Source organism: Notothenia rossii (genome assembly GCF_949606895.1).
Source record: "Notothenia rossii genome assembly, chromosome: 2".
Classification (NCBI taxonomy): domain Eukaryota; kingdom Metazoa; phylum Chordata; class Actinopteri; order Perciformes; family Nototheniidae; genus Notothenia; species Notothenia rossii.
Window position 1 is genome coordinate 89,654,671 of NC_136904.1, and position 22,029 is coordinate 89,676,699.

At 39.0% G+C, this 22,029-nt stretch overlaps 1 protein-coding gene across 1 annotated transcript in view; it reads right to left on the reverse strand.

Annotated features, from left to right (window-relative positions):
• Positions 1 to 19,202, reverse strand: part of dgkg (diacylglycerol kinase, gamma) — a 152,555-nt gene extending 133,353 nt beyond the window's left edge. The window contains exon 1 of the mRNA XM_079665825.1: positions 18,921 to 19,202. The gene's annotated coding sequence lies outside the window, so the exon portion shown is untranslated. The remainder of the gene's footprint in view (positions 1 to 18,920) is intronic.
• Between the last annotated feature and the right edge of the window lie 2,827 nt (positions 19,203 to 22,029).

Sequence of the window (22,029 nt, forward strand, 5' to 3'; positions counted from 1 at the left end):
ATAAGGAGCTAAAATAACTGAAAAATGATCTGAACGTATGAAGTGAGTCACATGACCACGAGAAATGTTCAAAAGCTGAATTTGTATATTATATTTGTTGAAATTGCTACAAATGTCAATGGGATTTCAAATTACTTTTCCACTTTTCCATCAATTCTGTTAAATTCCTTTGGTTCTCTATAAATGGTACCCCATCGAGATATAATTACTGAATCGATGTGACGGATAATGCAGACCTAAAAGTGAGCCTTTGATTCCATAAAATCTTACAGTAAGGGCTGAAAACCGACAACAACATTCTTGAGGACATGAAACAGTTGCTCTGCTCTGCCTTTTTTACTCTCTGCTGGATGAACCGCAGTCCAATCCAGATACATCACAGCCAGCCAATAGTGGGATTTATTTTTTAGAATATTGACCAGCCTGGACTTCCTCTGGGGAGCAAAGGCATAAGGATGAGTTAACACTGAGCTCCCACTGTGGCAAATGTTGCTCTTGATACAAAAAAGAATGAATGTATTGGATGAACGAAAAACCAGAGTGATTAATATTCAATAGCCTGAAAAGCCGATATTGCTCCGAGTAGCTTCTACCAGTATCTTGAAATAAACTCAATGTTAGCAGATGCAGAAATTCCCAGTTATAAATCGACTCTGGTGCTCGTCCTTTTATTCATTAATTAACCAAGAAGCTCCGTCTGTTCAGAGTGATTGTACTATCTATCTGCTGCTTTAGGAAATCACATTTACCTCACAGTAATGCATGCACGGGCGTGACACTTGTGGCTAAAAGGGGAGAAAGTGATTCACTAAGAATCAATGTATTGATGAGTTCACCTCGTGTAGGACGTGACATTTTAAAGGCCAATTAAAGCATGACATATGACTTCCTTTGTCCGGGTTTTAATGCAGAAGGAAGTCAAATGTTGAACAGATATAACAGAGGTCAGTCTGCAGATAAAAAGTGGTGGTAGACATTGTGCAAATGTTAAGGTTCATATTTGTATTTAGTGTCTCTACTGGGACATGTCTCCATGCTTTAATGTTCAAAAAGCTCTTTATTTGTTCATACTGCCTGTGGTGCAGCACCTCTTTTCACCCTCTGTCTGAAACCAGAGCTGCTCCGATTGGTTAGCTGGCCGGCTCTGTTGTGATTGGTCAATGCTTAGAGATGTCCCGCCCCTTCGTCTATCACGTATAATGTGTTGGAGCGCTAGCCAATAGGAGAGATTTTTACGAAAATCAAGTTAGACTACTTATTTTTTTAATACAGTTTTAAAGTTTTGCTTACATAAAAGTGTATCTAACAGTGCTTTAGCGAAAAAAGCATAAATCAGTAATGTTAACAGAATTGCAGGGTTAGCACGAAATAGCTTTAAAAGCAATAAGACTTGAATGTGGTTTCTTGGTTCATTTGGAAAAAGGAAATGTAAAATATGTGTCTCTACATGCTAGTTTAGAATCATTTTCACAGACTGCATCTTTTTTAAAACACCTTTGTACAGGTTTCATTAATTAAGGAAACAACATGTCCAAGTTAATGAGAATGTTCATGTGCTTTCTACATGTGCAGGTGAACAATGCAGTGATTCCCCCTGCTCATTATGTCCTAATCTGAAGCACAGAGGCTCTTGAAACGCTCCCAGATGGCCCACTGGAGGGTGGATGTGGGAGGAGGACGCAGAGGAGGCTGTGAAGGACACTAATTTCAAGGATGGCTTTGATCCTACGAGGTAAATCCCTCTCTGATGACACTCCACTTTGCACATGCTGGTTGTTAATGAAGACAGCACACGATGTGTTGTTCATCCATGATTCAACACGACGTGGAAAAGGGAATTTAGCCACATTGTCAAATCAAGAAACTTATAATTATTAGGAAAAGTAATGGACTGTGCGTCATGAAGTATTTTTATAGTGGGAATTTGTGCATGAAGTTCAAATGGTTCATCAACAACATTGATAAACATGGTAAAGGAACAGATATGTTAATAATATAAGCTGCATTTTTTAATACAGGTTTATCAACAGATAAAATCAATAACGATTTATTGGTCGGGCAGTTGCTCAGTCAGTAGGGGCCTAGACTGTGAGCTGTAGGGTCACCGGTAGAGATGTCCCGATCTGATCACGTGATCGGGGATCGGTGCCGATCACGTGATTTTCAAAAGATCGGAAGAAAAAAAATCGGGGATCAGGATTTTTTTTTAAAATACTTTTTTTTAAATGTTGTATTCAATGTTACAAAACAAAAATGACCATGTTCAAGTCTTAAAGTCATCCTGAGGCCTTAGTTTGGGTTTCAAATTACAGAACATCATGTATGTGTTGCTTCTTTGGGGCTTGTCTTCATAGACCTGGTTGCTTATTTCTCTCAAATCTGGCAACAGAGTGGGCAGGGCGCAGTGTCTAATTGTAGCAGTAAGCTAACGAGTACTGAAAAGCTTTATTTTGTTTCGATCCAATGCTGCACAACTGAACTGATCCAATGCTGCTGGGAAAGAAAGAAGCTATATCCATGTTGGATAGAATATCCAATTGAAATAAAAAAAATAACCTTAAGGGACAACTTGAATGCTTTTTTTTCTCTTAAAGCATTGCATAAAGATCGGATCGGGAAAAATCGGTATCTGCAAATTGTCAAAATCAAATGATGGGAATCGGATCGGGAGCAAAAAAAGGCGACATCCCTATTCACCGGTTCAAGTCCCCGACCAGACCTAAATATGAAGTGTGGACTTCTACTTGGAGAGGTCCCAGTTCACCTGCTGACCTGCCGTGGTGCCCTTGAGCAAGGCACCGGACACCCCCCTTCCCCCCTCACTCCCATTGCTCCCCGGGCACTGTACAATAGCTGCCCACTGTTCCTAGAACTAGACTCCTGGTACTAGGATGGGTTAAAAGCAGAGAACACATGTCACTATGTGCTCTGCATGTGAGACCATTAAAGAGGGTTTCATCCCTCCCAATTCTTTTTCTTAAAAAGCAAAATGTAAATTAAGATTATATTCTAATAGGAAACTAAAACAAATGAAAACATATATGAATACATATTAGCAAATTAAAATCTGCCTTTATTCATATTAATATATATTAAATATAGACCAAATAACTATGTGTAGGGTAGGGCTGCACGATATATCGTGTTGTGACGATAATCGCGATATGCGCGATATTCACATCGCAGGACGTGCAATTTCTTTCAAAAATATATATATATATTTTTTTGTTTTTTTAGGACTTGTAATATTAAGTAGGCAAATGAACTCAAACACGTCATGTTACAATTATTTTTGCTGCTTGCTACAAAAGGAAAACTTACGCGGCTCTCATGTCAGGGGTACTTGAGTGAGTGACAGCAAACCACCAATCACAATCAAATCTCCAAAGCAAACGGACCCGGTGATTAAAAGGTAAAAACACTGAATAAAGTAGTTTCATGCGTTTCTCCAGGGCAGTTCTGCGCTGCCAACCGAGCTAGCTCAGCTTGTTGCTCTGATAACTTAAGACCCAGACGTCCGTGACTAAAATCCTTCATCCGGTTGAAGATAGTTAAAAAAAATACCAATTGTATAGCATTAAGGTTCAAGAAAGGATGGTTTGCGGGGAAAAAAACTGTATTTTCTTCAATTCCTGTATGTTTTCATATCACAATATATATATATATATCGCAGGGGGGGGGAAATCGCAATGTCAGTTTTTTCCAATATCGTGCAGCCCTAGTAGTGTAGGGTCACTCAAAGATTATCTGAATCTAATGAACATTTTAGTGTCTTTCTGCTCATTGTCTTGGTTTTCTGTCAACTACAGTTTTTTTCTGATTTACTCGCATGGCTCATATTTACTTGTACGATCATCAGAAGTACTTCATTCAGCAGAAAACAGACACTGTTAGAGACAAGCTGGTGAACAAAGTGGAGCATTAAGCAGATAAAAAGACAACTATTTTACTCAGGACCAGAAATAAAGCTAATGAAATATTATTGTATAGAATTAATGATAAAGTTGTTCTGAATCTTGCAAAAGATAAAAGCCTAATCTATTGGGATCAAATGTTATTTAAAGACCTTGTTTTGAAGTGCACAAAAAAGGAGTTATTGAAGGTTTTAAATAAAATGCATTGGATGTTTTTTTTTTTCTTTTGACCAATCAGAACAGCAACGAGGACATGATCCCTCACCACTTTCCCAATAATAGTTTGAATGCAGAACAAACAGAAGTCTGGGAAATGAAATGGACATTAACTTTACACCAGCCAATTCATCCATGTATGATTTGTTGTAAATATGGTTTCGGGTATTTAAGATAAATCAAGTCAAATCAAACATTTGGTGTCCCGTGCAGGACGATCTCCACTGTGTGCGTACACCATTTTATTTATTACATTTGCACTACAACTGCGGCCTCATCCTGCTGACCTCAGCTACCAAAGCATTCACTGAATTATTTAAAGACTCTGTTCAATTATGTTATCTTTAATTCAAAAGAAAGAGCAGAAATTAGATTTTAAATATTCAAATGCATTAGACCTACAGAAATGCTGCCTCTCCAATGTGCACCGAGTACAATAATAACAGCCGAGTTGAACTAAGAGAAAACTGAAGTCACAGCTGCAATGATGCCTTATAGGTTTATATATATATATATATATATATATATATATATATATATATATATATATATATATATATATATATATATATATATATAATGCTTTTTTATTACTTCCCTTTCTCCCATTTATATCTTCATTGTATGGGTGATTTACTTTTAATAAAAGGGCATATTAAGGAAGCCAACAGATATTTTACATACAGTACAATACAATGTTATGATCTTTATAGGAAGTTAACAACACCAACTCTATCAAATTAAATTGACCATTTATGCTTTGAGTTATGTTTTTGGATATCTTAAAGGTCACCTATCACGCTATCTTTAGGCAATAGCATCAGGTCTCAGATATATAAAAAAATATAAAAAAACATGCTTTGGTAAAAAAAAAAAAACAGATCTCCCATTCTAGCCATGCCTCATATCCCTCTATTTCATTTCCTGTTTCAAAAGTGCTGATTCTGGGTATAAACAGGTCTCTCTTGAGAATGAGACCCTGTGTCTCAATGAGATTTTCACCTGTATAAATAAAGGCTAAATACAACAACAACAAAAAAATATTGGGGTAATAGGGTACGGCTGGGGTAGGCTACAGCCATACCAAGAAATGGCTTAGCCCCACCATGAGAAATTATGTTAAAGTAAGCAAATTCAATTAAATAAGCAAAATGCTAAATGTTGAGAACACGGCTTGCGAAAAATATACGGGTCGTGTCCACAACACACAAACTGATCCTGCTGTAACAACAAGTGCACGTTACTGATGCAATATGGTTGAGACCATTCTGGCTTAGGCTAGAAGAGGGGTGCAAGGAATAGTCTAAGTAGCGGGGGAGTTTTATACACTAAAGGTGTGGAAGTTCTCTGGCGTTATAATATCAGCGCGGCCGCAGTTAGATCAAAATGCCTCTGAATGCAATTTGAATAGACCTACAGCCAGCAACGAAACGTTGGGTCTGCGTCATGCCTTACTGAAGAGATCAATCGGAACCGCCATTCAGTATCCCCATTGGATCTTCAACGTGTACTATCATACATCACGTTCACAGTGATCCCTTTTTATTTACTACATGACAAATGTGCCGCTTTATTTCATAAAGTTCCATTTTGATTAAGACAGGGAAATAATCCAAACCTCACACTTCACTGTCATGAGGGGCGATATACTGTAACGTGTATCCAATTACATTGTGAATACTGATTTGAGCCCCACCACTGTATAGGTTAGCCCTACCATAGACTACCCAACAAAAGTACTCTGGCGCCGCCACTGCCTGGCAGTAACTGTCTAAAATGCTGCGGTGATGAAACGCAAGGATTATTAGATCAAGGATTGTCTCTGAAACAGTGTGGAGCTCAAAGGCTTTCTCTCTTGCCGGTTATACCACAAGGTGAGTTCCTTTTTCAGTGATGCAAACACAGGTATGGTGAAAAAAGAGAGAACTATTCGAAGCAGGAAAAAAACTGCGTAATATACCATCTGACAAAGGCCTGTGCTATAATGCTTCAATTAACTGGCTATTCTTTATAATATACTCAGATCTATAGGACACAGAGAAGTTAAGTTATAAATCAAGGGTTTTTATTATTTTTACAGCAGGGGGAACCTTTTTCTTTTCAATTTTTACAACATCCTCCGAGGGCCGTACAAATTATTGAACTCAACCTCTGCTTAAAAATACTAAAATCACATCCAATTCATTCGGCCTTTCTTTCACGTTGTGCAAAGAAAAAGCAACCTCTTAATCCAGATATTTTACCATGACCTGCGCATGCATGCATGCACGTGCACGGTGTGGCATGACCACCAAAACAGAAAGATATGGACACAAGATGTGTGCAAATGTATTTAGTATCCATGTGAACATGATTTAAGTGGCGGGGACCTAACCTCCTCTAGGGGGGTCCGGGGGCATTCTCCCCCGGGAAGAATTTTTTTTTAAATATTGAATTTAAAAGCATCAATCTAGTGCACTTTGAGAGCAACATGAGGAGATCTATGGATACATCTCTCAACACCCATTTGAAACAGAACTGTAAGCAGATTTTTCTTTTTGGATATTTTACAAATCACTTATTTTTAACAACTTTTTTGTTACTGTCATATAGTATTTTATACCTGTTTTTCATTTAGTCTCTAATGTCTCATTAATAACTATAATGATCATATCAAGGTGTGCCTTAACCTCACTGAGCTGAGGTTATTTGAGCCTCTCAGGAGAGAGCTCTCTTCCACCTGGTTGTAGAAAAGCTCTTTAAATTCGTTAGCATAGCTAACCAGATGCTAATAACAAAAGATCGCCACTGTGCTTACAACTAAAGACACAGCCACGCAAACACTGCGGCATGTTTACGGCTCCTTATGGGTACTGCAATATTTGAAGGGCTGGAGCGGCGTTCCGGTGCTCTCCGTAAGCACTCCTTTCAGACGAGACATAACCACGTGAAGACCATGGTGAAAACACGTTACGCTCGTGTTGTGTTCAAGGAACCTGTCCTTGGCCAGGAAAAACAGAAACTCGCTTGTTTAATTATTTTGCGATCTAGATTTCTTCTTCTTTTTTGAAGTGAGAAGTTGTCCGTCAGTCGGACAGACTAACGGACAGACTGACGGACCCCCCCCCCCCCCCCCACACACACACAAAACGAAAACTCTTCGGTTCTCCACGAATTACACAAGTCACCCAAAGCAGCGTTAAAAAAGCGGGAGGCGCCGAAAAGCGACTAATTTGCATCACTGCTTTTTATATCCTGCTTCTTCACACACATGCTCTCCAGTACAGGTTAGCTCTGAGTGTTAGCCATGCTAATGTAAACACCGAACATATTACGTCCAAAACAGTCAGGCATTGTTTCTGATAGAAACGTTTCTGATAGTGCTGTAGGTCCGCCGCCGATATGATGTCATATCGGCCGCAAATCTGAATCAGCTCCGTTGTTCCCCCGTTTTTAGAGATTTGGGTACGGAGGAAAAGAGAGAAGGTTTTATTTCCTGACGCTGCGTGAGTTCCCTGACACACCGGGGACACATCTTTATGTATAAAAGACATCAAAAAGTGCATTTTGCATGATAGGTCCCCTTTAAAGCTCCATTAATATTGTTTTTATATCTGGAAAAAAGGTGAAAACTGTCACCCCCACAGATAAACCCAAAGACGGTGATCACGTGACTCTGAAGTTTCCCTAATCTTCAATAAGCATTTTGATTTGCTCATTTTATTCTAACCTCTGAAGATATAAACGTCAAATATGTTTTTTTATTATAGGACTGTGGTTTTAATTACACTAATCTGAAACGGATGATATCACATAAATGTAGTAAGTGGACTCTGAACTAAGTATAATTACTCTACTTTAGTACAGTAGATCAAAATTGTACTTTGCCCCTGCCAGTTGTGTTGAGATCTCATAATAAAAATGAAGAACTCCCACTGTGTTTCACTTATTACTAAAGGTGGAATGAATTATCACTTTATTTTGAGACTAAATGTGACGATATCAGTTCGGTATTGGAAGTTTCTTTATCCCTATTTTTATATTTGTTGCTCCACTTCTTTAGTTTTAACCCTTAGTTGGTGTAAATGACACTCAGCTATCAGATCAGTTTATAAGAAACAACCACATGCTAATTTTTAAACCACATTTCCCACTTATACAGTAGATTTAGACTTAGTTTTACTGTATGCTTCTCCAGTTTGATGGCACTACACCGCCTCACCTCCACACCTCAGTCTGCTGCAGGGTTTGTAGTCTACTTTCCTTCCAAGTCATGCATCTTTAATCTAGCTTTGTAGCAATTATAAAAACATTTCTCACACTCCCCTGAAACACAGTTTTATGGTCCGTCATAAGAGGGGTGATAAATTATTGAGTTGGAGCTGAACCAGACAGAATTATTTTGGTCACTCCTGAGAAAGGCAGGGTAAAAAGGTGGAGATTTAACTGTTGAAAGACACTCGGGCCGTTTCTCAATCTCGAGGAAACTGGCTTCCAAGCCAATATTTCAAGGATGCTACGTCATGGAGTGAGTGCCGCCGAAGGACTGTTCCAATCTCCATCATACTTGGAATTCCACCGAGGCCACGTCCTTGGTTTCGGGGTAATTTCGAGGCTGCACATGGGTAGACTTCGCCTCCTTCAAATCCCCACAACGCTTTGCGCACGGACCAATTTCAAAAACCATTGCGGAGAATGGCTGAACCAACGCAGCGCAGCACACATTTAAATGTAAGTATGTAGTGGCCTAGAACATGTGTTGGTAAATATGTTACTTTGTTGCATTTGTTATCACCAAAAATGTGCTCTGTAAAGCAAGTTCATAATTAGATAGACATCGTGAGGTATTTATTTTCGGTACAGTTTATGTTGAAACCGTTAGAGAGAGTGGCACACTTGTTAGCATGTTCTATTCTTCTTTGTTTTCCGAAGCCGTGGCTTGGAAGTATACTTGCTTCGTTTCTGAAGGAAGTGACTTGGAAGTATGCGACTACCAAGCCAGCATCCTCGCGATTGAGAAACGGCCTCTATATCTGCTACCTGATGTGTTTTTCCTCCGCTATAAAAGTCACCTTTCTTCACCTCTCAGAGGGTGTGAAGGCAGGAGCGGCATGTTCCCTTGGATGTGAAAATGAAGTGATATGTAGGCGGAGGATCGAGGCTGTGACATCTGGGCAGACTAACAACGACAGCAGGCTGCAGAGGTCACTGCTGAGAGAAGTGGAAATGTCACAGAGACCTTTGTGCTCACGACGTTCAAATCAGTCACTTGACATTTTTTCCACAAAAACTCAAGTTCACACATACAGTAGTAATACTGTTGACACACACACACACTATCCTATGCAATAAACACAACTGCTGTTGAAATAAAAGTAACACCAAGACATCATAATGTACAACTTGGATTTTCCATTTGGATCTGCACTAGTGACACGTCTTAAGAAATACAATTGTCTGACTGGCCGTCCACAACTTGGGTCCAGACTAAAAATCTCAACAATAGAGTGGTGCAGTGACGAGTCCTAAAACCCGGAAGTGAGTTAGCATTTTATCACTACCGGTTCCCTCGTCTCAGAGTCAAATGGGATTTCTCCATAGGATTTTGGAAAATAGCTGGAAATAAGGTCTGTGGTTGAAACACATTTAAGAGACGGATCATGTTTTGTTCTACGACATTAAATACATCAGCAGTGACCCCACTAAGTTTGTTTCCCCCTGTTCTGCTTGAAAGCAAGTACCTGCGCTCTTGCAAACTGTTAAACAAAAGCTTCAATTTGTAAAATGTTGAATCTGTATGTTTGAATATTGATCTTAAATTGGCGTGACGTTGAAGTCGTGCGACCCTGCTGTAGTTTGTTTATAGCAGGGGTGCCCATTACGTCGATCGCGATCGACCGGTCGATCGCAAAGGTAGTGTGGGTAGATTGCATGGCATTGAAAAAATAAAAAAAGTAAAATACTTTTTTTTTTTTTTTTTAAAGTTAGCCTATCATCCATCCTTACTATGGCATTTGCCACTTGATTGACGCACAGGTAAGCCAGTCTGAGTTGTATTGTGCCATACAGGTTCATGCAGTTATGAGGGGGCCTCACCTCCTCATCTGAAGCGCAAATGCGACGCACTATTATGCGCTTATGCGGCGCAATTAGTGTAAGCGTGCAACAGTTTATCCGCCGTTTACTCCTCTAGCACCCCCCCTCGCGCTTGCGACACAGATTGGGCCAGGTAGATCTTTTGGGCTTGGTCATTTTAAAAGTAGCTCCCAAGCTGCAAAAGTGTGGGCACCCCTGGTTTATAGCATAATTTTAGCATTTTGCTTCTGGCGATTAGATTTAGGATTCGAAAATTATAAAAGTAGGGTAGACACGTGGAGATTATATGGCTGAACAAAACGTGCATTTATCAAACAGGTTTGTTTTCCACAGACCTTATTTCGAGCTATTTTCCAAAATCCTATGGAGAAATCCCATTGCTTTTTTGTCGAGGGAACCAGCAGCTTACTTCCGGGTAAATACGTCATCCCTGCACCACTCTATTATTGAATGGATTACCAAAAAATATTGTACCAACATTTTAGAATTTGTATACATTTGTTGATTCCCTGACTTTTCTTTTACTGACATTATTCCTCCCAAGTGCACAAGCTGTGTCGTGAGGGAAACAGAAGGCCAAAGATGCAATTAGTGAATTAGTGAATCCCCAGCTGAATGGTCATGTGATTAGTTTGTTCCTAAAGCTTTACTGTATGTGATCATCCTGGATCATTTTCTTTCATTTCCGCAGCTGACAGAGAGTAAACACACTGATGCACTGTTATCCATCGGCCAAAAGCTGCACCGCTAATGGGATTAGCATGCTTTAGTTTACAAGCCCCACTGTGGACGTCTTGATAACCAATTACAGAAGGGAAGGCAACCCGGGCGGAAATATCCCCACAAACTGGAGAGTTAGGGGGAAACAGAAGCAGAGATGATGATTAACGTGGTGAAAGACCAACAATGTTAATCCAGTGTTTATTTATCATTGGTGACGGTGATACAAGCATGTATTTATTTTCTTTCCTGAGTGGAGAAGCTGCTCATCTTTATTCAAAAGGTCTCGAAGCAAGTGAATAGGGACAATCTGAAGGATTTAGAGTACATTTTCTTAAGAACTTTAGTGATTCAAGTAAAAAAACAAACACTGAGATTCTCTGCTCAAAGCTTTATTTAATCATGGATCTATTTTAAAAGTAGATGAGGGTATATCAAAAACAGCTGATGCTCAGGCTCTAGATCCCCCTGAAGCCCTGTGCCAAAAGTCTCACAAATTTGATAAACAAAAGCAGTTTTTCGAGGTCATGCTTTGAAAAACTGCAAATTATTTACAGATTGATTAAAAAAAAAATCAGTAGTGTCCGATGTGAAAGAGATATATATATTTATATATTTCTTTTTTTTTTTTTTTTTTTTTTTTTTTAAAATGGACCTATCCATTCAGCCTGATCTCCCTACATTGATTCTTATTCTATGAAAATATTAGTTTTATTACAGTTAGTTACGCAAGATATAATGGAGTTGGAACAACCAGAAACATGAGCAAGCAGTACAAAGCAACATAAACAATAATGCAGCAGTAAACATTTTGAAAAGTTGAAACCAACACTAGTAATATTCCACCATCATCAAAAAAACATTAACAATACATTTACCAAATCACATTCGAACATATATTGACAACGTTGTAACCAAGCTTGCAGAATAGGAGACTTGAAAAAAAAAAAAAAAACTACACAAACGAGCAAAACAACCACAAACAAAAAGATCAAAGCAAATAAAGTCACTCAAAATCTTTGGTGCCCATGTCCAGGGGCCTATTGTGTCACAATCTGCCCATACAGATATGTGAAATAATGTGAATGTAGCACCGCCACAGAGCTGTCAACCTGTAAAGGCTTTATAAAGATGCATGCAGCAGTTTGTGCTCTGCGAGGGTTATATTGTACCAAAGAAAAAGAGATTAAACATCACTTGAAAAGATGACTTCTGAATTTTCAAACAGTGTGATGCACTGTTTCTATTGGCTGCTTGTCTGAGTGCACAGATAAGAGTCCAACAAAAGTAAACTTGAGTCCGCTTTAAAACAGGAAGTGTGTACTTTAATTTGTCAGTTATATGATATATATTAATATACGGAGGACTGAAGTGTAATGTGAGCGTACCATAAGTGCATCAGTACTTTGTGAAATCATGTTACTCTGATCGAGGCACTTCTGAGGGCAGTGAAGTGCACGGCTCAAGTTTCATGTGAGCTTTATTTTGACTCGCATCTTCTGTATTGTAATGTTTGATTAAACACAATCACACTCTAATTAACAGAAGGAAAAGGTAGCCTGTGTTTGCTGCTCAACAACATTCAAACTCAATCGTTCCTATACTTGTTTGTAGTTAAAGGTTTTTATTCATTTCAAAGTGCTCTGAAAATAAGATTTCATTCATACAGTATCTGTGAAAATAAGAATTAAATACTGTTAATGTTTATATTATAATTTGAGATACTGTACAAACCTTTTCTTGTTGTAATACCACAGGATAAAAGTGCAATGAAAACCCAAATCCAACCTCCTTCCTGCTAAACAGCCACGTTCAGTACAAAAGTGTGTATTTCAAAATAAGCCAAGCGTCGGCCAAGACTTACAAACAAAAAGCCTGTAGGGTTTGTTTGATTGATAAACTAAATAAACAATACAGAATCAGAATCAGCTTATGCCAAAAAAAGTGTGACATAAGGGAACACATTGGGAACCAGTGATGTCATCTTTTATAGGACAACGCTTGTGGAAGCTCCCTGTGAAGAATTGAACATTGTTTATAATATAAAACTGTTCCCCTGCATGTCACACGCTTGAAATGAAACACCTGCTGCAGACTATTTCTCTGCTAATCCTATAACAACTCAAAAAGTGAAAAACAAAAACAGCAGACACTGGGACAGCTTGGTATGGTTTTCGGCTCCCTGTTAAGTTTAGTAATTGGGATCCCGTTATTGGTTTTCCGCAAATAAATTAGGTGCGCCATAGTGTGCTGCCTACATGAATAGGAATACTTCACGCTGGCTGCCAAGGCTTCCTCCAGGATCGCTGTGTCTCAGCAGAGTTTAATTAAAATGCTCCCATTTGAGCCACCTGTCCCAGAGAGAAAAATACGGGAGGGTAAATTACTGCCATCCCGGCTGGAGAAGCTCTGCTGTCTCGCAACATTTCATTAGGACTGACGTGTGATTTTTAAAACAAGGTCTTAAAATTGATTTAATTTCAAGAGGCCATTTTATGCTTTCTGGGGTTTTCCTTTTTTTGTTATATAGGTTTTTGTGCATGCAAATGGTCTGCAGAAGCTACAATCCCTATGTTCCCTCCAGAACACATGAACATGTTTGCATTTAAAGAAACATGTCTTAATGTAGCTGAGGTATTGGTTTACCTGAGAGAATAGGTTTGACAGAACAAATGATCATTATAGCTTGGTTAAACAATATGTACTACCTTGAACCAGTATTTTTTCTGGGCTACGACATGTCAACACACTCTCTTCCTCCTCCAATCCTCCATCACATTGAATTCTGATATCATGTTTTGGTGTCACATATGTGCAACACACACTTGCTGCGGGTCATAACACCAGTGGAGCTTGTGTTCACACGATCACTGACAGGAAGTGCTGTCATTTGCTCAAGTACACACTGTGTGTTACCGTATTCCTGCTTGAACACAGAACGAGACACTGTCAACTTTTTCTAGGCATTTTTCCACAATCATGCCCTGGAACTGCCTTTGATTGTAAAAGCACAAACTAACATTGAAATGAGGAACTCTGTGATTAAGCGTCTGTCAACCCCTCACGTTCATGTTGTTGACATACAGCGAGTTCAGTGTTTAAAAGTGTCAAAGCAGATGAACAGTGGAAAGCACCCCTCATTTATTCTCCTATGGACGTTAAATAAACACACCAGGCTTCTCTTTGCCTCGACTGACTCATTTGCCCTGACTGAGCACATCATTACACCCAGTAAATCAATTTCACATACATTCAAACAAGAAGAGTGTAGCACATTTACCTCAGAGACTGGAGGACAGAAAGCAGAACCTGTCTGCTCCGACCTGATGAGACACGCTGGAGAGCTCTCGACTTGAAATATTGATGTTATGAGAATAGACGTCAGAAGAATAATGAGCCAACGAGAGGAAAGAGATTCATATATTGTTCAGATGACGTCAAATAATAGACACAAGTAAACAGATGTATACCCAAACGCATGCCTTCACTCGTGTTGTTCTTGTAATATTTGATCATGTAAATTCTGGCTTGTTCCCTTAGAAACCCAGAAAAGAAAAACAGCAACGTGATCCAGCGTATAGATGAATAAAGTAAGTATTTTGTGCATGTCAATGGTCTGCAAATGGTAAAATCCCATCTTCTGAATATTCTGACGGTTTGAATTACTTTAATATTTGTGGGACAACCAAAGTAGCTGGAACCAAACTATTAAAACATTTTGATCATTCTGTATTACAAGAGGCATATCTTCTGCGTTAAAGTCAAAAGGGGTCCCACCATAAAACTTTTTCTCACAAGATGGAAACTCATATCAAAGACATTCTGCTTCTTCTCAGGTTGGACTGCATCCCAGGGCCTGCCATGTATCTGCTATTCTGGTGCCTCCTCAGCTCAAACACTGCTCACTCTCACTGCCATCTCAATTAATGTGACGCAACCAGACTCTCTAAACAAGCCACACTGCTGCTTCGGAAGAGCAAAATTCAGTTTATATTTCCAAGAATAGATGTGGTAGCTATCGTGCTTATACTGATCTGGTGACGTTCAGATGCCTGAAGTTACGTAAAAACTAAACGAGGGAACGGGAAGGGCTGAGATGAAAGGTTGAAGAAAGGAAAACACCAGTTCATCCCAGTTATGTCTGTTTTCCACTCCGCAGGGCTATCAATAGGCCACGCTTTGGGAACATCTCATTCAAACATGAGCTTGTTTTGCCTCCATGGTCATTTCCCTTCTAAATGAATGCTACAGCAAAGCTAATTTCCAAAAATATACACACTGAGCTGAGGTCTTCTGGTTCAAACCTCATTTCCTGAGGATTTTAGCATCTGTGTCCCAGGGCTTTAGAAATACTGACGTCAGGATTCCTAATTTACCATCAAACCACCAGTTCTCATTTACCGTATGTATTAATATATCTATTTTTTATTTTTACCCAATTACTTGATCATCGTTCATACTGAAACATGACGTTCTGGCACAGTTTGTTAACTTAAATCAATCCAGCCCATCGTCTTGAAACATCAGTTTGTTGATGTCCCAAACAACAATGGTAGCACACATTGCACATAAAAAAGGGACATTTCAGGTTAATGGCCGTTATTTAATAAAAAAAACAGACATGCCATTATTTAGTAAAACCTGTTTTATATGCATTTGACGTCATAATATCTAGTTATGGTAAAAAAGTATTTTTTCTGCACAAAAGTAATGCAACTCAACAAGTTAAAATGGACTTGAAACTGTTTAACCGCTGAATATTTTACCCTTAGCTTTTTAACTTTGTCGCTCTGTAATTTTGTACCGAGCATACAGAGGCCTTTCTTAAGAAGATCAGTAGCCTATAAAACCCAACACACTGAGTTGAGACACAAAAACGCTTGTATGTTGCAGGAACTGCAGAGTAAGTTGATAATGTGTCTGTGAGCGACCACTTTCACAATACATAGTCAAAGATTCATTGTCAACATTAACTCTAGTGTCTGTCTCAGTGGAAAATTGTCTTTAGCTTCTTGAAGTAGATTTAACACAACTTAAAGTCCTTCAAATATACAATAGTGCAAATGGGCATGTTTTAGAAATATGTTTTAGAAATATGAAAAGGGAGCTACTTTTTGAATGTCTGTAGAACACAGGGAAATCAAATCCTTTTTACTTGTCTTCCAGCTGGCCCTTGGGACCAAAAATCAACAGCCAGACGGGAGAAGCTGAGCATCCGAATGTTTAAAAATATTGATTAGTGCGGCTAAGTGCAGCTTTCAAGTCGAAATAAAACAAAAATCAGGGACATGACCTTTTGTTCCCAATGGTCCGGAGTCTGGCCATGTCTTTAATGTGATGTTACCTTCCTTTCACTGTGGCCTTTTCATGTCTTTGTTCAAAGTGTTGAAGGGTGAGAGTCGGGGGAGTTTGGGGGAAAGGTAAGGGTTACGCAAGACATGACAGGGTGAGATCATAAGATGCTGAGGCTGTTGTGCCAACCCAGAGGAAACAGTGGTGGCGTCATCGCTCTGAAGCAGATGGCCCTGAATGTTAACTGACCTACCAACACCGAGTTCACTGCCTGGTCAAAAGTGTCTGCTTGAAACTCATGTAACTTTAAAGTATGCCTTCATACAGCAGTTTATTTGATACTGCATGTAATAAACTGAATGAAAATAAAAGTTGCTATGATGCCAAAGCTTTTTTGTTTGATTTCTAAACCTTGTGTCTGTTTCTTCCCAGCCCGAGCTGTGGGATGCAAACAGAAGGTGTATTACAGCCATCCGCTCTTCACTTCATTAGAATTCAGCTCCAGCCTGCAGCTGCACGCAGCGCGGAGAGAGAGGAATGATGAAACCAGAGCTAAAAATAGCTGCCTCCCAGGATCCCCCCTCATACGGCACTGTAAACACTCAGAAAGCCAGCGACAGGCAGCACAAGCCAAGGTCTCTGTGCGTGTGCGTGTGTGTGCGTGTGTGTGTGTGTGTGTGGGACACATTGCAGTCCTCCTCCCCTCCTCAGTCATAAACCAGTGTTTGGTTTGGCGAGCATGCATCATCGAGCTGCTGTACAATTAAAGCCATCTGTGGGGTTTTTACTCCGAACAAGTCTGGGGGACGTTACCGCCTCACAGCTCTGCAGCAAACACAAAGCAATCACCTTGATAAACAGCTCAGTCCACATTTACATTATGGAAATACAAATTGGTGTCAGGTAAAAAAAAAAAAACCTGAGTTATGCAAGCATGACAACAGGACAGTCATCTTTATCACAAGGTCAGTTATTATTATGCGACATGCTGACAAGCTTCTACATATATAAGCAAACCGTGTCAAAGTCTGCGCACATACAGCCAGGTGCTGCTTCTCATACATTAAAAGAAAAGAAATATGTCTAGCGTTGAAAATGTGCAACAAATCTGTAAATACTATAGTGACAAATAGCCATCATAATCCCCTAGACTTTAGACACAGGAAATCCAGACACAAGGAAGATTTGGGCATCTCTTTTCGATGCAAATTAAATCAGGATGATGACGTCAAACAATGCAAACACAAAAACAACTCCTCGTGACTGAAGAGGACAACATGTGCCTCCCAGAGACGAAAGATGAAGCCCCGGTGATTTTAACTGAGGGTTTGAACCAGATGAGCTTTAAACAGCCTAAAACTAAAAATGCTGCAGCGAATATTCATCGCATTACATAACTAAGGTCTGGCTAAAATGGAACATTTGTAGTGGTGATGTTGATTTTGAATATTAATACACCTGGGCAATGACTTTCGATTTGATGTAGTTTAAAGGGGCCCTATTATTCTTTATTTTCAGGTTCATATCAGCATTTAGTGTCTCTACTGTGACATGTCTTCATGCTTTAATATTCAAAAGGGTCTTTATTGTTCTCATACTGCCTGCCGCACCTCTTTTAACCATTGTTTGCATGTCATTCTCTCTCTATAAAGATTACTAAATCATTTCAATGGAAACTAACAGATTCATAATCCACTGCTTTTTCACTACACCAAGACAGAGGATACTTTTATGTGCAGCCAGAATAAAAAAAGTTATACTGCCAAACCTATAACACGAAATACAACTCAGATGTTCTCACCACATAGCTGAATGTCCATTTGCGACACTTCTGCCCTTTCCTGGCTGCTTTTAACAGATTTTTCCCGGTTCATGTCTGTGCACTCAAATGTGAAATTGACACAAAAATTGCAGCTGGCCTCGACACCGTCCACATCCAGACGACTGCTCTCATTTCATCGCCGAGGGCAACATTGGAAAGACATACGTGCCTCGCTACATGCTACACTGACCTTCCTTTAGATTCACAAGTGGGACATCTGTTACAAAAGTATTTTTAACATGTATGAAGGAATTACCTGTGGATTACAATGGATGCTATTTGGCCACATTCATTATGCACGGGACAGGGCGTATTTAGCCATTAAGCAAATAAATATGTAAATATGTTTGTGTATCATAACAAACAAAAGCTTGACCTAACTTTCTCTACGACTATATGACATATTGGTTTTTGGTTATTTTTGTTCTGCGTTTACCAATAGCTAGTTTATTTCTATTCTAAATGTAATGTCTTATTGTGCTTTATAGAGGAATTGTACACATATTGAGGAGGGATCATTGGTTAAAGTTTGTCACTGTACTTATTTTCTATGCAATTTCAAAAAAGCTATACAAAATAAACAACGCTTGAGGATAATCTTACAAAACTACAATCGGGGTCATTAAAATTAATAACAACATGCTAATATGCTGACATGCTAACTCCTGTTTACTGAGGTGGTAAGCCATTGTTCTTACTCTGACATGCTATGTTTGCAGTATATTAGAGCAGTTCCTTACACATTTACTCTGTGTTTTGGTTTTGAAAAAATAAATAACTTCACAATCTTGCAGTGTATCTCTAACTACAGCCACATTCACACACATGTACCATAGCAGGTAGAAAACAGGCATAAAACGATTTAAATATGGGAAACTCACCTGTTGTTGGGCTCCACCAAAAACAGCATCCTTTGTACCTCTTTTGTATAGCGGTCTGGCTGATTTCCACCTTGAATATAACGTCCATGTTTCCTCCTTTCTTTGAATTAGCTCGTCCGATCTTTTCGTGGTAAAAATAAATTACTATTTAATTTACTAACTAACTAGCACCATTAATCTGTCAATCAGAGGTCACATAATAGTGGACTGATTACAGTTATTAGTATGCAGGAACACCCCCACATGTAAAGACCTCGCACACCCATGGTGAACACAGGTGATTACACTCAGCCTGATTACACTTCCTCTCAGGGCTGAGTGGGCGTGTTCACACTGTTTGATTGACAGCTCTGCAATCAGAGGAACTCTTGTTGATGTTTGAAGGGCACCTGTTTTTTATTTGTTTACCTTTAAACAAGGTTCGATGACGTCATAACATCCCCAAAGGAGGCTGTGTTTTCTGTTGGGTTTGTTTATTTAGCTTTTTGTTAGCGGGACTACGGGGAAAAAAAGACAGGCCCAATTTTTGCGAAACCACCACCACCCTTAGAGACCACTTCTAGATGTCCCAGCCCTTAGCCTATCACTACAATGTGTTAGAGCGCTATGCAATAGGAGCACAAGTGTTACATTATAATGTCATTGTGTTACGGAAGAAAACAAAGGAGTCCAAAAGGAGACGTTTTAGGCAGGGTGGGAGTGAGTGTGTGTTGACATTGGTGGAGTTTCCCTCTTTTACATGAAGTAAAACAGGACATTTTCGTATAATAAGTCTGAAGAAATCTGGGTAGAGCTTTTGGGACGCATAACACACATTTAAGCGAATTAGTCGGCTTGTAATTTGTTGATAATCAACCTTGAATTCGTCTGACGATTTCCGCTCATACCAAAAATTCTCAATTCAATTGAGGTCTCTCCAGTAAGACATTTTCGTGTGAATAACCCTTCTTCTGCACCTTTGGCTGTTGTCTGATTTTGCGCCAGTCACAGTCAACATGTCCTCAACATGCCCAGTGTTTAATGTTCAGTCTGATCGATACTGATATTTGCGAAAAACATCCACCTAGTTTCAGGGTTGCAGTGTATTGGAGGACAAGGCTATGGACCCAATCCAGCAATCCAAATAATTATTTAAAAAAAAACGTTTTACCAATGTTCATTCTGCCTTGAAGTTCTATATATGGCACTCCATCCTCAGTTATACTTTGAACTGGCAATACAAGCTATGTATAGAGCAGTCTGACATTAAACATAAAGTCAGCTGCTGTCCAGAAACATTTTAACATCACTGCCATGTGGTAACCTGAAAGAGTGTCTCTTTGTGCGGGTCTGCATGTCTGTGCAATAACACAGCCTTCATGTTCCCCGATCCACCGTGGATCAGAGATCATAGAGGAACTGAGGGAGACGGGTTTCCATGGCAATACTGTTTCTTTTTCCTTCTCCCCAGCTTTGACGTCACATCAGGCTCCCTGGTAAACCTTTAGCTCAAAGGTGTGAGTGCTCAGACATGAATACAGAAATGGGTGACTGCATGGATCCATATTCACTGTGGAGAAAGTGGTGTGATTCGTCGATTGACTGTCTAGGTCGTAAACCTCCTATTTATCCACACTGGTCTGCGTATTATACTCTTATCTCCCATGCTTTATATACAACTGCTTCAACAAAATAATCACCCTCAAGTATGTTATCTGCAAAGGACTTTATTTAAACTAAACAGTTCATATAAAAAACATCTTGCTTCTCTTTTTATTGTTGCACTTCCATCATCTTGTAGAGGTTATTTGTTGTGTAAACTAAGCTGTACCCCAGTTTAACACTGTGTGTGCAATCCTGCCATCTTGTGGTCTCCTGTGAAACATTTACTTGTTTGTGAAACTAACAAGACAGGCAACTTAATTCAAATTAAGTCATAAAACAGCAGAAAATAAATCTAAATCAAAAGCATTTAAAATTGTATCTTGATAATAATAATAATAATAATAATAATACAAAAAAGAACTACAATAAAAAACACATCAAACCATGTATAGATCACTATTCATACAACAGATGCAGCTCAATGTGGTAGACAGTAAACCATAAAATCAAAGTATATATCATATATGTTACTGAAATAAGCCAATTAAATAAATAAGTTTAGAAATGTCCTCGTTGCAAATTCTCTGCCTATTTTCTTGTTCGTATGATTGAATGTATTTTTAAAAATCCAACAGTAGCAGGTCTTAGAGATGGTGAACATTATAAGTATGCGATTGTTTTTAAGAGCTTTAAAAACAAGTAAAATATATGAAATATATTCCTAAAGATACTGGAACTTAATTGAGCGTAACTAAAATACAGTGGTGAATACTGTAATGTACAGTATACTGTTACTTTTACTTTACTTGAGCTTTAAAGGTCCCATGTCATGCTTTTCTGGTTATTACCCGTCCCCTTGTGTGTTATGAAGGTTTTTCTGCATGTAAACGGTCTGCAGAGTCACAAACCCTCAAAGTACACCCTGTAGCGAGTAAAACTCTAACACAGAAAACACCTGTCTGTGCTGCCCCAGAACGCCTCGTTGGACATTTCCCTTTGTCCATTGTTTACTTCTTGGGTATAGTGACGTATTTCGGGTATAGTGACGTAACGTAACGTCCGCGGAGCCGTGGACAATGGAAGCCAATGGAATTATGATCAGTAGAAATGGCCATGACATGGTACCTTTAAAACATTTTGCCACTTCCACTTCGCTGCATCTCAGAGGGAAATATTGTACTTTATACTGCACTACATTTATATAACATTTGTAGTAACATTTACATAAATAACGAGGTGTTGGTCATTTTGCTCATGTATGCCTCACATAAACAATTATATACAGTAGGGTTAGCACAACATCAAATTGTAGTTATGTCTTGAAGAGGGGACAAACCAAACAGAAAGCAACGGTTTATATTACTGGCGTTCTCAACGAGGAAAATATCATTTGTGCCAATCAAAAGCTAAAAAAATGTAGATATTATAAACGCCGGCTCAGCTTCAGTGGGTTTCAGCTTCAGCACCAGGTGAGCGTCTCTGAACACATACAGTATTGTTAAGTTAATAATAGCATGTCATTTTT